Consider the following 14,622-nt stretch of genomic DNA (forward strand, 5'->3'; position numbering starts at 1 on the left):
GGCAAATAAAGTCAACATTGAGTGTACATAGTAAGAAGAGGAAGTTTATTAAATATGCATGTATCAGTTGTAGTTTTAAGTATTGACCTTTCTAATGAAAGAATGGCCCCTGTGGATGTTAAAAGTAAAGCTTTTCAATCAAATTGCAACCCAATAATTTCACACAATGATGAAAGCCTGTACTGGGAGCTGTTGATCGCTTTAATTCTATGACAGTAACTCCCAAGTTGGTCATATGTGAAATTTTGAAAGAGCGATTGCAATAAATAACCTATTATAAAACTATTCTAAATCAATAGCTAATTTCTCAGTATTGATTATTATTTAAGCATTTAAAATTTACCCTTAAGCAACAATATGACTTTATAACAATGAGTTCCCAACTGATGCTTTTAAGTATTAAAATTATTGACTACTACCATAAGATCAAAAATGTCAACCCATCTATTAATCTTAACAAAAAATAATTTATCTGAACTCATATTTTATTGCTGACATCTATATTGAATTTGTCTAACAAAACTTAACTCTCATTTCTGCAAAACCAAATTCTCTACATCTCTCCACTCATCATTACTATAACATTTACTTGTTGGAAACACATCAAAGTTGTGTCAACGGTACTAATTATTCAAAAACATTTACGATGTCTTCTATTCACTGTTTAGGGATAGCACTAGATACTGTTTATGTCAAAATGATACAATATGGCCCAGGGAGAGAGAGAGGGAGAGGGAGAGGGAGAGAGAGAGAGGGAGGGAGAGGGAGAGGGGAGAGAGCGAGGGAGGGAGAGGGAGAGGGAGAGAGAGAGAGAGAGAGAGAGAGAGAGAGAGAGAGAGAGAGAGAGAGAGAGAGAGAGAGAGAGAGAGAGAGAGAGAGAGAGAGAGATGAGAGAGAGAGAGAGAGGAGGGAGAGGAGAGGGAGAGAGAGAGGGAGGGAGAGGGGGAGAGAGAGAGAGAGAGACTGAAGCAGGTTGACAGCTCACTGACTTTAATGAGAACTTCTGCAGAATTTAAAGGAAAAGGAAACCAATTGAATGAGACCATTAAGTAAAACTGAGACTGAAAGCTAAATGCCAACACTGTGGCTGGAAGCAATAACTAATGAAAACTGCTCCTTTTCAGTGTCAGTTGAAATGGTGGTCCTCTTTCCTGGATAGGAATGAGGGTCAGAATGGAGTGTAAATGCCGCTGTGCTTTTGGTCAAGACTCAACAAGACTAGAATGAAAAGAAGGGAGTTAAATACAACCATAATGAAACAGTAATTAGCTGCAATGTGCACAATTGTCAAAGCTGTTGCGCAAGCCCACCAATGGGGGCACGTAGACCCCCGTAGTTGAGTCCGTGGTTATGATAGCTTACTCTGACAGTTTATTGATCAATACCTGCACCAGCCAACTCCACCACTACTTTATTATTTCTCATCGGTCTTCTTCTGTACAACCTAGAGTCACTTTGTAGATGTGCAATCAATCTATGTGTATTAGCTATCTTATATATTTATATTTATTGTGTTTTTTATTATTGTTATTGTGATCTTTATCTTTCATGGGTTTTTAAACAATTATTTCATTCCCCTTACGCTTGTATACAGGAAATGACATTAAAGAATTTAACTCTTCAGAAAAGAAGCAAGATGTATTTACACAGGAGGTACTCCCACAGTTCAAGGGCATGCTGGTTAGTGGGTTAATTGGTCATTGTAAATTGTTCCATGATCAGGCTAGGATTAAATCAGGAGTTGCTGGGTGTTGTGGCTCCAAGGACCAGAAGGGCCTGTTCTGGGCTGTATTTCAATAAATAAATTAAATAAATAATAAATAAATAACTTTTAAAATACCCTCCTCTCAACTTAAAGCAATGCCCTGTTGTTACTGACACCTACTGCCATGGGGTGTCAGGTGGAGATGCATCTCTACCAAAGGAGGTGTAAGACACTCCCTCCCTCCACTATTCTGCAGGTCACCCTTGGGCAAGGTGTAGCACCTGCTTAGCCCCTGCCACCCCCCGATCAGGGTCGCATGAAGCCATGGGGGCAGGTGGGGGATGGACGTATGAGCAGCCAGTGCATATCACAAGTCTGGTTATGCTAGTAATAACGCCAGGCACAATCTCTGAAGAGTATTGATAATGGCTGGGGTCACCCATCTTGTAAAGACCCTGCTCAGAAGAAGACAATGGCAAACCACTTCTGTACAATTTGCCAAGAACAATCATGGTCATCAGAACATGATCTCCCATGTCATACGATACGGCACATAATGATGATAATGATTTTGCCATGACCTGAGAGCCTGAATTGTAGAGAAAGGTCGAATAGGTTTGGACTTTACTCTCCTATGAGGTACGTATATGTATAGGGTAAATGCAAACAGGCTTTTTCCACTGAATTAGGTGAAACTAGAAGTGGAGGTCATGGGTTAAGGTTGAAAGGTGAATTATTTAAAGGGAACCTGAAGAGCATCTTCTTCACTCAGAGCGTTGTGAGAGTCTGGAACGAGCTGCCAGCAGAAGTGGTGGATTAAAGTTGGATTAGCAGGTGGATGGGACTAGAGAGAATAATAGCTCTGTACGGACTAGATGGACCAAAGGGCCTGTCCCTGTTCTGTAACGCTCTGTGATTCTACCAGAGACAGGCTGCTTTAGTAAAGGGAATAGGACAGGTTCGGTTTGATTGCCTGATAACTGGGTGGAACCCTCAGAGCACATGGGAAATCGGAAGCAGAGCAAGTGCAGGAAATATAACTCAGGAAATTGTAAGTCACAAGTCAAGCATCAAGTAAGATCTGCTGGCACAGGAGAGAGAAGCTGCTCATCAACATAATGACAAAGTTCAGAGTTCAACATACATTTGGTAGCAAAGTACGTATACATTACACAACCTTGAGATAAGATTTGTCTCCTTACAGGCAGCTACAAAACAAAGAAACCCAAAAGAACCCATTTTAAAAATGACCAGCTAACACCCAATGCACAGAGAGAGAGAAATCACAGATTGTGCAAAAATAAACGCAAGCAACTGTATTCAAAACAGAATTGAGTCTATAGACACGAAGCCCAGAGCAGCCGGAGCAGGCCCACAGCCTCAGCCTCAGTTCCTCACACAATGGAGCTCACAGACTGATGCACCATCAATAACTCTCGGAGACGTGAGGCGAGATATAGGCTTTTATTGGCTGAAAGAAAGAACAAGCAGCAAATGACCACCATACTACATCCTGGAGAATGAGGGCAGGGGTCAGGCCTCAATCGCCGTTATACAGGGGTCTGTGGGAGGAGCCACAGGAGCAGTCAGCGGGGGGGGGGGGCGTGTCCAGACAGGTATATGTAGTTCACCACATTCACCCCCCCTCTTTGTTTTAAAAGAGAGTCCCCATGGGGCGAAGTTCCTGACAAGTATATTTGCAGGTTAAGTCTATCAAGTGGTCGAATCTGTCACTGCGATCTACGTAGCACCGGCTGTGATTGCACAGGTGCTGGTGGTGGTGATTGCACAGGTGCTGGTGGTGGTGATTGCACAGATGCCGGTGGTGGTGATTGCACAGGTGCCGGAGCTGGTGATTGCACAGATGCCGGTGGTGGTGATTGCACAGGTGCTGGTGGTGGTGATTGCACAGGTGCCGGTGGTGATTGCACAGATGCCGGTGGTGGTGATTGCACAGGTGCTGGTGGTGGTGATTGCACAGGTGCCGGTGGTGGTGATTGCACAGGTGCCGGTGGTGGTGATTGCACAGGTGCCGGAGGTGGTGATTGCACAGGTGCCGGTGGCGATTGCACAGGTGCCGGTGGTGGTGATTGCACAGGTGCCGGAGGTGGTGATTGCACAGATGCCGGTGGTGGTGATTGCACAGGTGCTGGTGGTGGTGATTGCACAGATGCCGGTGGTGATTGCACAGGTGCCGGTGGTGGTGATTGCACAGGTGCCGGAGGTGGTGATTGCACAGGTGCCGGTGGTGATTGCACAGGTTGCCGGTGGTGATTGCACAGGTGCCGGTGGTGGTGATTGCACAGGTGCCGGAGGTGGTGATTGCACAGATGCCGGTGGTGGTGATTGCACAGGTGCTGGTGGTGGTGATTGCACAGATGCCGGTGGTGATTGCACAGGTGCCGGTGGTGGTGATTGCACAGATGCCGGTGGTGGTGATTGCACAGGTGCCGGTGGTGGTGATTGCACAGATGCCGGTGGTGGTGATTGCACAGGTGCCGGAGGTGGTGATTGCACAGGTGCCGGTGGTGATTGCACAGGTGCCGGTGGTGGTGATTGCACAGGTGCCGGAGGTGGTGATTGCACAGATGCCGGTGGTGGTGATTGCACAGATGCCGGTGGTGGTGATTGCACAGATGCCGGTGGTGATTGCACAGGTGCCGGTGGTGGTGATTGCACAGATGCCGGTGGTGGTGATTGCACAGGTGCCGGAGGTGATTGCACAGATGCCGGTGGTGGTGATTGCACAGGTGCCGGTGGTGGTGATTGCACAGGTGCTGGTGGTGATTGCACAGGTGCTGGTGGTGGTGATTGCACAGGTGCCGGTGGTGATTGCACAGATGCCGGTGGTGGTGATTGCACAGATGCCGGTGGTGATTGCACAGGTGCCGGTGGTGGTGATTGCACAGATGCCGGTGGTGGTGATTGCACAGGTGCTGGTGGTGGTGATTGCACAGATGCCGGTGGTGGTGATTGCACAGGTGCCGGTGGTGATTGCACAGATGCCGGTGGTGGTGATTGCACAGGTGCCGGTGGTGGTGATTGCACAGATGCCGGTGGTGGTGATTGCACAGGTGCCGGTGGTGGTGATTGCACAGATGCCGGTGGTGGTGATTGCACAGGTGCCGGTGGAGATTGCACCGGAGACGGTGGTTGTACTGGTTCCGGCCTAACTGGAGGTGTCAGCCCACTAGGCGTCAGTGATCCCTCATGCGTGTGCGAGGTGCCTGGTATTTGCGCGTACCAGACGCCCGGTATAGGAGTGTCGTGAGGAGTCTGTGTAGGGCTCGGTGTGCGCGGTGTCACCTCGGGTACAGGGTTCTTAGTTACCGTGGAGTGTTCAGGGTAGTGGTCTGCTGCTCCTGCGAGCGCCAGGTCGCGGACGGAGACCGTGTCCTCCCGCCCATCAGGTAAGACCACGTAGGCATACTGGGGGTTCGCATGTAGAAGGTGAACCCTCTCGATCAGCGGGGAGTATTTATTGCTTCTCACATGTTTCTGGAGCAGCACTGGCCCTGGGGATGTCAGCCAAGCTGGTAGGGTGGTCCCAGTGGCAGACTTCCTGGGAAAAGAGAATAGGCGCTCGTGAGGGGTGGCATTGGTGGACATACATAACAGGGAGCGGATAGAGTGGAGTGCCTCAGGGAGGACCTCCTGCCATCGAGAGACCGGCAACCCTTTTGACTTAAGGGCTAAAAGTGTGGCCTTCCACACTGTGGCATTCTCCCTCTCCACCTGTCCATTCCCCCGGGGATTGTAACTCATGGTCTTACTAGTAGCAATGCCCCTAGCCAGCAGGTACTGGCGCAGCTCGTCACTCATAAAGGAGGACCCTCTATCGCTGTGGATATAGCAGGGATATCCGAACAGAGTGAAGAGCTGGCGCAGGGCTTTTATGACGGACGTGGTAGTGGTGTCGGGGCAGGGGATGGCAAAGGGGAACCGCGAGTACTCGTCGATAATGTTGAGAAAGTAGACATTGCGGTCGGTGGAGGGAAGGGGGGCCCTTAAAGTCAACACTCAGTCGCTCAAAGGGGCGGGTGGCCTTGATAAGTTGTGCCTTTTCAGGACGGTAGAAGTGCGGTTTGCACTCAGCGCAGATTTGGCAGTCCCTGGTCATCGTCCTGATTTCCTCAAGGGAGTAAGGCAGGTTCTGGGCTTTCACGAAATGGTAAAGTCGGGTGACCCCCAGGTGGCAAAGATCTGCATGGAGGGCGTACAGCTGGTCGAGCTGTGCGCTGGCACACGCTCCCCAGGATAGGGCATCAGGGGGCTCATTGAGCCTTCCAGGCCGGTACAGGATATCTGTGGTGAACTACATATACCTGTCTGGACACGCCCCCTGCTGACTGCTCCTGTGGCTCCTCCCACAGACCCCGGTATAAAGGCCTCAGTCTCCAGGATGTAGTGTGGTGGTCAATTGCTGCTTGTTCTTTCTTTCAGCCAATAAAAGCCTATCTCTCGCCTCACGTCTCCAAGAGTTATTGATGGTGCATCAATATCATAGTTGTAGGTGGAGAGTTCTATTCTCCACTGCAAAATTTATCATTTTTGATTTTGCCCCGCTGTTGTTTGCTGAACATGAACGCAACCGAGCGCTGGTCGGTCAGCAAGGTGAACCTTTTGCCGGCGAGATAGTGCCTTCAGTGCCTAACAGCTTCCACTATGGCCTGGGCTTCTTTCTCCACCGCGGAGTGCCGAAGTTCAGAGCCTTGAAGGGTACGAGAAAAGAATGCTACTGGCCTGCCTGCCTGATTGAGGGTAGCAGCCAGCGCGAAATCAGAGGCGTCACTCTGTACTTGGAACGGAATGATCTTGTCCACCGCATGCATCGTTGCTTTGGCAATGTCCCCTTTAATGTGGCTGAAGGCCGCGCGGGCCTCGGCAGAGAGGGGAAATGTGGTAGACTTGACCAGGGGGCGGGCCTTGTCTGCGTAATGGGGGACCCATTGGGCGTAATAGGAAAAGAAGCCCAGGCACCGTCTGAGGGCTTTGAGAGTGGTGGGAAGAGGGAGTTCTAACAGGGGGTGCATACGGTCGGGATCAGGGCCAATGACCCCGTTCTCCACGACATACCCAAGGATAGCGAGTCGGGTGGTTCCGAACACACACTTGTCCCTGTTATAAGTAAGGTTCAGGGCTTTGGCCACTTGGAAAAATCATTGGAGGTTGGTGTTGTGATCTGGCCAGTCGTGACCACAGATGGTGATGTTATCCAGATAGGGAAATGTGGCCTTCAGTTGGCACTGGTCCACCATCCGGTCCATTTCCCTCTGGAAGACAGAGACACCATTCGTGACACCGAAGGAGACGCGCAGCAAGTGATAGAGCCTGCCGCCCGCCTCGAAGGCGGTGTAGGGGCGGTCCTCTGGGCGGATGGAGAGCTGGTGATAAGCGGATTTCAGATCTATGGTCAAGTACACCATGTACTGAGCTATCTGATTGACCATATCCGCGATGCGAGGTAGGGGGTACGCGTCAAGCTGCGTGAACCTATTGATGGTCTGGCTATAGTCCACGACCATCCTATTTTTCTGCCCAGTCCGAACAACAACCACCTGGGCCCTCCAAGGACTTGTGCTTGGCTCAATGATCCCCTCCCTGAGCAGCCGCTGCACCTCTGACTGAATGAAGGCCCTGTCCCCCACGCTGTACCTCCTGCTTTTAGTTGCCACAGGTTTACAGTCGGGGGTCAGGTTGGCGAACAGCGGTGGGGGAGGGATCTTGAGGGTGGAGAGGCTGCAAGTGGTGTCAGTAGCGCAGCTGTCGGCATGGTGCTGGGTGGGATGTGCGGGTCGGTGTGTGTGTGTGGTCAGTAGCGGGGTATATGACTAAGTCCCACAAAACTGAGGATTCCTGACAGTGAGTGGTGGGAGGGGCCCATCATATGCCATAGTCACACTTTCGAGGTGGCTCTGGAAGTCCAACTCCAATAGCACAGGCGCGCACAGTTGAGGCATGACCAGTAGCGCAAAGTTCCGATATTCTGTGCCCTGCACCACCAATGTCGCTACACAACCCCCCCGGATGTCTGTGGAATGCGATCCAGAAGCCATGGTGACCCTCTGGCTTACCGGCCGTGTCATGAGTCCGCAGCGTTGCACTGTATCCGGGTGAATAAAACTCTCAGTGCTGCCTATGTCAAACAGGCAGCTAGTCCTGTGCCCCTCCACCACGATGTCCATCATTGACCTTGCAAGCTGGTGTGGGGTGCTTTGGTCGAGGGTTACGGAAGCCAGAGTTGAATCGCCGTCTTGGTGCCCGGTAAGCACCCGTAGGTCGGGGGCGGGGCATGTTGGCGCCGACAAAGATGGCGGCCCCCATGCCTCGCACGAGGCAGGCAGGCAAGATGGCAGCCCCCATGCCTCACACGCAGGGCTGCCTGACCCCACTCGTGGTTCAGACTTACAGACCTTGGCGAAATGGCCCTTCTTTCCACAGCTGGAGCAGGTCGCTTCTCGGGCCAGGCAGCATTTTCGGGGGTGCTTTTCGAGACCGCAGAAGTAACACTGCGCGGACTTGCGACTGGCAGCAGCTGTGGTCGGTTTCAGGGAGTTCGTGGACTCGCGACTGGCAGTGGCGGTGGTGGATTCGCTCGTGGGTGGCGGGGTCTGCAGTGTCCATGGGACCGGCGGGAGATCGCGCGGCTGGACAGCATCAGTGTTGTGCAGAGCAGCCTCCAGCATGTCGGCCGTCTCGATTGCCGAGCATAAGGTAAGATCGGCATTTTCCAGCAGCCGCTGACCTGATCCCTGTAACGAAGGCGTCTCGTACTAGCAGCTCCACATGCTGTTCCGCCGTCAGTCCCTTGCAGTCGCAAGCCCGCACGAGTGTCTGTAGGGCTCGGAGAAACTCCCTGCTCGACTCGCCGGGTCGCTGTCGCCGCGTCGCTAAGCGATGTCTTGCGTAGACGGTGTTCACCGGCCGCAAGTATTGTCTTTTGAGGGCGTCCAGTGCCCCTTGGTAGGTCGGCAGGTCTCTGATAAGGGAGAATACTTTCGGACTTACTCTGGATAGGAGGATTTTGTACATTGTGACAGGCTCAGTCACTGGAATCGCTTCCAAGTATGATTGGAAGCATGCAAGCCAGAGTTCAAAGGCAAGAGCTGCTTCTGGAGCTTGGGGGTCCAAGTCTAATTTTTCCGGACGTAAAATACTCCACGTTTTAAAACTTACAGCCAATAAAATTGATGCACCATCAATAACTCTCAGAGACGTGAGGCAAGATATAGGCTTTTATTGGCTGGAAGAAAGAACAATCAGCAAATGACCACCACACTACATCCTGGAGACTGAGGCCGGGGCTGTGTCTCCAATCGCCTTTATACCGGGGTCCGTGGGAGGAGCCACAGGAGCAGTCAGCAGGGGGGTGCGTGTCCAGACAGGTATATGTAGTTCGCCACACAGACACGGAGCCCAGAGCAGCTGAACTAGGCCACAGCCTCAGCCTCAGTTCCTCACACAATGGAGCTCACAGACACGGAGCCCAGAGCAGCTGGAGCAGTCCTTCCAATCCATCTGGCCTGGTGTTCAAACTGTCCAAACATCGGGTCGTTCCTCGACCCAGGACCTAGGACCCAGGCCCTGTCGCATCGAACCCACCGCCACATTCCAGTCCATACCTGACCTTTCTAAATTACCCCAGTGCTGAGGTCAATCAGATCCCACTCACAGTTAGGTGGATGTGCTCCGAAACTCTTCCGCTCTGACTTTGCATCGCACCCACATGCCTCAGCCCTCGAGTCACCCTCGCCCTCACTCTGACTTTGCATCGCACCCACATGCCTCAGCCCTCGAATCACCCTCGCCCTCACTCTGACTTTGCATCGCACCCACATGCCTCAGCCCTCGAGTCACCCTCGCCCTCACTCTGACTTTCCATCGCACCCACATGCCTCAGCCCTCGAGTCACCCTCGCCCTCACTCTGACTTTGCATCGCACCCACATGCCTCGGCCCTCGAGTCAGCCTCGCCCTCACTCTGACTTTGCATCGCACCCACATGCCTCGACCCTCGAGTCACCCTCGCCCTCACTCTGACTTTGCATCGCACCCACATGCCTCCGCCCTCGAGTCACCCTCGCCCTCACTCTGACTTTGCATCGCACCCACATGCCTCAGCCCTCGAGTCACCCTCGCCCTCACTCTGACTTTGCATCGCACCCACATGCCTCAGCCCTCGAGTCACCCTCGCCCTCACTCTGACTTTGCATCGCACCCACATGCCTCAGCCCTCGAGTCAGCCTCGCCCTCACTCTGACTTTGCATCGCACCCACATGCCTTGACCCTCGAGTCACCCTCGCCCTCACTCTGACTTTGCATCGCACCCACATGCCTCAGCCCTCGAGTCAGCCTCACCCTCACTCTGACTTTGCATCGCACCCACATGCCTCAGCCCTCGAGTCACCCTCGCCCTCACTCTGACTTTGCATCGCACCCACATGCCTCAGCCCTCGAGTCAGCCTCACCCTCACTCTGACTTTGCATCGCACCCACATGCCTCAGCCCTCGAGTCACCCTCGCCCTCACTCTGACTTTGCATCGCACCCACGTGCCTCAGCCCTTGAGTCACCCTCGCCCTCACTCTGACTTTGCATCGCACCCACATGCCTCAGCCCTCGAGTCACCCTCGCCCTCACTCTGACTTTGCATTGCACCCACATTCCTTGACCCTCGAGTCAGCCTCGCCTTTGCTCACCTCTTAATCATTTTCAGTGATCGTTTACCAGATGGTGATGTAACATGTTCATCATGGTACCAATTCTCCTCAAACTCCTAATCAAACATAGCCATTGTCGTGCCTTCTTTGTAATTGCATCACAATGTTAGGCCCAGGGTAAATCCCCAGAGATGTTGACACCCAGAAATGAGAAACTGCTCACCCCTTCCACTTCTGACCCTCGATAAGGACTGGTGTGTGTTCCCTCGACTTCCCCTTTTTGAAGTTCACAATCAATTCCTTGGTCTCACTGAAGTTGAATGCAAGGTTGCTGTGGTGATACCACTCAATGATAGACCTGTCTTATTGTTCAAGAGAACCATTCGATAGTGCTATAACAGTGGGGTAGAAGCTGTCCTTGAGCCCGGTAGTTCGTACGTTCTCCCTGTGAATGCGTGGGTTTCTTCCTGGTGCTCTGGTTTCCTCCCACAGTCCAAAGTTGTTCCAGTTGGGGGGTTAGTGAGCTGTGGGCATGCTACACTAGTACTGAAAGAGTGGCGACATGGAGGGCCACCCAGCACAACTTTTGCTGATTTGATTTTATCTAAATGAAGCATTTTATTGTATGTTTCAGTGTACATCTGACAAATAAAGCTCATATTACAGCTGGTTGCAATAAGCAACAAACACAAAATGCTGGAGGAACTCAGCAGCTCCGGCAGCACCTATGAAGAGGAATAAACAGTCGACATTTTGGGCTGAGACCTTTTTCAGAACTGGAATGGAAGGGGGAAGACAGTAGAAAAAAAAGCATGGGAGGAGGGGAAGGAGGACAAGCTAGAAGGTGGTAGGGGAAGGTAAGGGCTGTAGAGGGAGGAATCTGATGGTACAAAAGGAAGAGAAGGAGGAGGGGACCTAGGGATTGGTGATAAGCAGGTTAGAAGAGGAAAGAGGCCCGAGTGGAGAAAAGAAGAAGAGGGGAGGGAGAGAGATTTTTTATCAAAATGAGAAATTGATGTTCATGCCATCATGTTGGAGGCCACTCAGATGGAATATAAGGGGTTGCTCCTCCACCCTGATAGTGGCCTCATTGTGGCACAAGAAATGACACGGCTGGGAAATAATATGGATTTAACAACAGCACATGTTAAAAAGCAAGATAATATTAACTTTAAAAATAATCAATAGAAATTTATAATTTCTCAAAATGTTAGCAAAATTTAAACTATTCTTCCATAAACGTGTTTTTATCTGCCATTCAATTCGCCATTGAATCCAATATTGAGCTCAGAATGAAAGGCCACTAAAAACAAGCTTTTAGATTAATTCACAGAATTGATATAGTAAGATGATTGGAACTGTTGTGGGACATAATTTAAGCCCTTTGTTTCTCTTGTTAAAACAATACAGACTGCCCTGGTGTTTGGTTTGTACATGATGCCTTGAAAAATATCTCAGTTGGTGCCACAACCTTGGCATTCCCAGGCTAGCCCAGCAACTCTAACACTCACAGCTGGAGCCCTTACACTGACCAAGCATGCAACTAATGTTTATTCAGTTACAGAATCTTGCCGTGACTGTCCAACGGATACAAAAGACCATAAGACATAGGAGCAGAACTGAATCTGCTCTGCCATTATCCCTCTCAACCCCATTCTTCAGTCTTCTCTCCACAACCTTTCACACACCAACTAATTAAGAACCTATCGACCTCCACTTAAAATATGCTCAACGATTTAGCCCCCAACAGCTGTCCGTGGCAATGAATTTCACAGATTCACCACCCTCAAGCTAAACAAATTTCTCCTGATCTCTGTTCTAAATGGACGTCCCTCTCTTCTGAATTTGTGTTCTCTGGTCTTAGACTCGTCTGCTATAGAAAACATCTTCTCCACATCCACTCTGTCTATAGGACTTCCAATATTCAGTGAGATCCCCCTCCATCCTCTCCACATCCACTCTGTCTTGTCTACAGGACTTCCAATATCCAGTGAGATCCCCCTCCATCCTCTCCACATCCACTCTGTCTTGTCTATAGGACTTCCAATATCCAGTGAGATCCCCCTCCATCCTCTTCACATCCACACTGTCTATAGGACTTCCAATATTCAGTGAGATCCCCCTCCATCCTCTTCACATCCACACTGTCTATAGGACTTCCAATATTCAGTGAGATCCCCCTCCATCCTCTCCACATCCACTCTGTCTTGTCTATAGGACTTCCAATATCCAGTGAGATCCCCCTCCATCCTCTTCACATCCACACTGTCTATAGGACTTCCAATATTCAGTGAGATCCCCCTCCCTTTCTTCTAAACCCCACGAGTACATAGAGCCATCAAATGCTCATCTGTTAACCCTTTCATCCCTGAAGCATTCTCATGAACCTCCTCTAGACCAGGGGTTCCCAACCATTTTTATGCCATGGACAAATACCATTAAGCAAGGAGTCCATGGCCCAGGTTGGGAATCCCTGCCTAGACCCTCTCCAATGCCAGAACATCTGTTCTTAGATAAGGGGGCCAAAGCTGCTCACAATACTCCAAGTGCTCTATCACACGTTTATTTTTTATCATTGCATTGATCATTTGCAAAAGAAGCACAGTAGTGTAGCAGTTAGCAAAATACTTCACAGTACCAGTGACCCAGGTTCAATACTGCTGCAGTCGGTAAGGAGTTTGTACGTTCTCCGTGTGGGTTTGCTCTGGATGCTCTCGTTTCCTGGCAAAGACCTACGGTCAGGGTTAGCGAGTTGTGAGCGTTTCTGTTGGTGCCAGAAACACGGCAACACTTGCGGGTGCCCCCAGTACATCCTCAGACTGTGCTGGTCAGGGACATAGAACAATGCGTTTCACTGCGTGCTGCGATGTACGTGTGACAAATAAAGCTCATCTTAATCTCCTTTTTCTTTAGATACTAGTCAGAACCTTTCAATGTAAATTATTTTCAACAGGAATACCTATCCTCTATGGTTTAATAACATAATCCTGGGAATATATCCTGAATATTTATGCATATCAATAGGTCAATAGGTAGACCTAGTGTCAGAGAAATGTATATCATATACATCCTGAAATTCTTTTTCTTCGCAAACATCCATCAAAACAGAGGATGCTTCAATGAATGGCAGTTAAAACATTAAAACCCCAAAGCTCTCCCCTCCCACACACAAGCAGAAACGAGGCAACAACACCTTCCCCACCAGCAAAAAGCATCAGTGTCCTCCACCGAGCTCTCAAACCTGCAGCAAAGCATCAGTAAAGACACAGACTCACAGTACCCCAAGGACTACTCGTTCACTCGGTAATTCGACATACCACAGGCTGTCTCTCCCTAATAAGAGAAAAAGAGGTGTTCCTGTTTCACAGCGACTGGACAGACATAACCAAAAACTCGCAGATTTACAATATTAGATGTCTGTTGTGTCGCTTTTTCCGCGCTCTGCACCTAGAGGGTCGGCAACAAAAGGGTGCAGCTCTCCAGACGCACAATCCCCCGGCAGCAAACCCACTGCTTTCGATGTTCTGTGTTCTCCCACGATGCTTCAGTCAGGGGCACCGGCCTAGAATCAGCACGTCCCCAGAGCCACGAAAATCGGGCTTGCCTTCCAGCCACGTCCTTGGGATATCAAAACCTGGCCGGATGTGAGGCCGAGAGGAGGTCTCATTCCCACAAAGAACCGAAGTCAGTGTGTAACTCCACGTCAGGGTCTTCAAAAGAACCTCGACTTCAGGAGGGCACGAAGCTACCACTCTCCGCTAAACATTGACGGCTCCTCGGTAGAGATCGTTAAGAGCACCAAATTTCTTGGTGTTCACCCGGTGGAGAATCTCACCTGGTCCCTCAACACCAGCTCTATAGCAAAGAAAGCCTAACAGCGTCTCTACTTTCTGCGAAGGCTGAGGAAAGTCTATCTCCCACCCCCCATCCTCATCACATTCTCCAGGGGTTGTATTGAGAGCATCCTGAGCAACTGCATCACCGCCTGATTCAGAAATTGCACCATCTCAGATCGCAAGACCCTGCAGCGGATAGTGAGGTCAGCTGAGAATATCATCGGGGTCTCTCTTCCCGCAATTACGGACATTTACACTACACACTGCATCCTCAAAGCAAACAGCATTATGAAGGACCCCACGCACCCCTCATACAAACTCTTCACCCTCCTGCCATCTGGGAAAAGGCACCGAAGCATTCAGGCTCTCACGGCCAGACTATGTAACAGTTTCCTCCCCCAAGTCATCAGACTCCTCAATAC

Source organism: Hemitrygon akajei, chromosome 2 (genome assembly GCF_048418815.1).
Source record: "Hemitrygon akajei chromosome 2, sHemAka1.3, whole genome shotgun sequence".
In the NCBI taxonomy this organism is placed as follows: Eukaryota; Metazoa; Chordata; class Chondrichthyes; order Myliobatiformes; family Dasyatidae; genus Hemitrygon; species Hemitrygon akajei.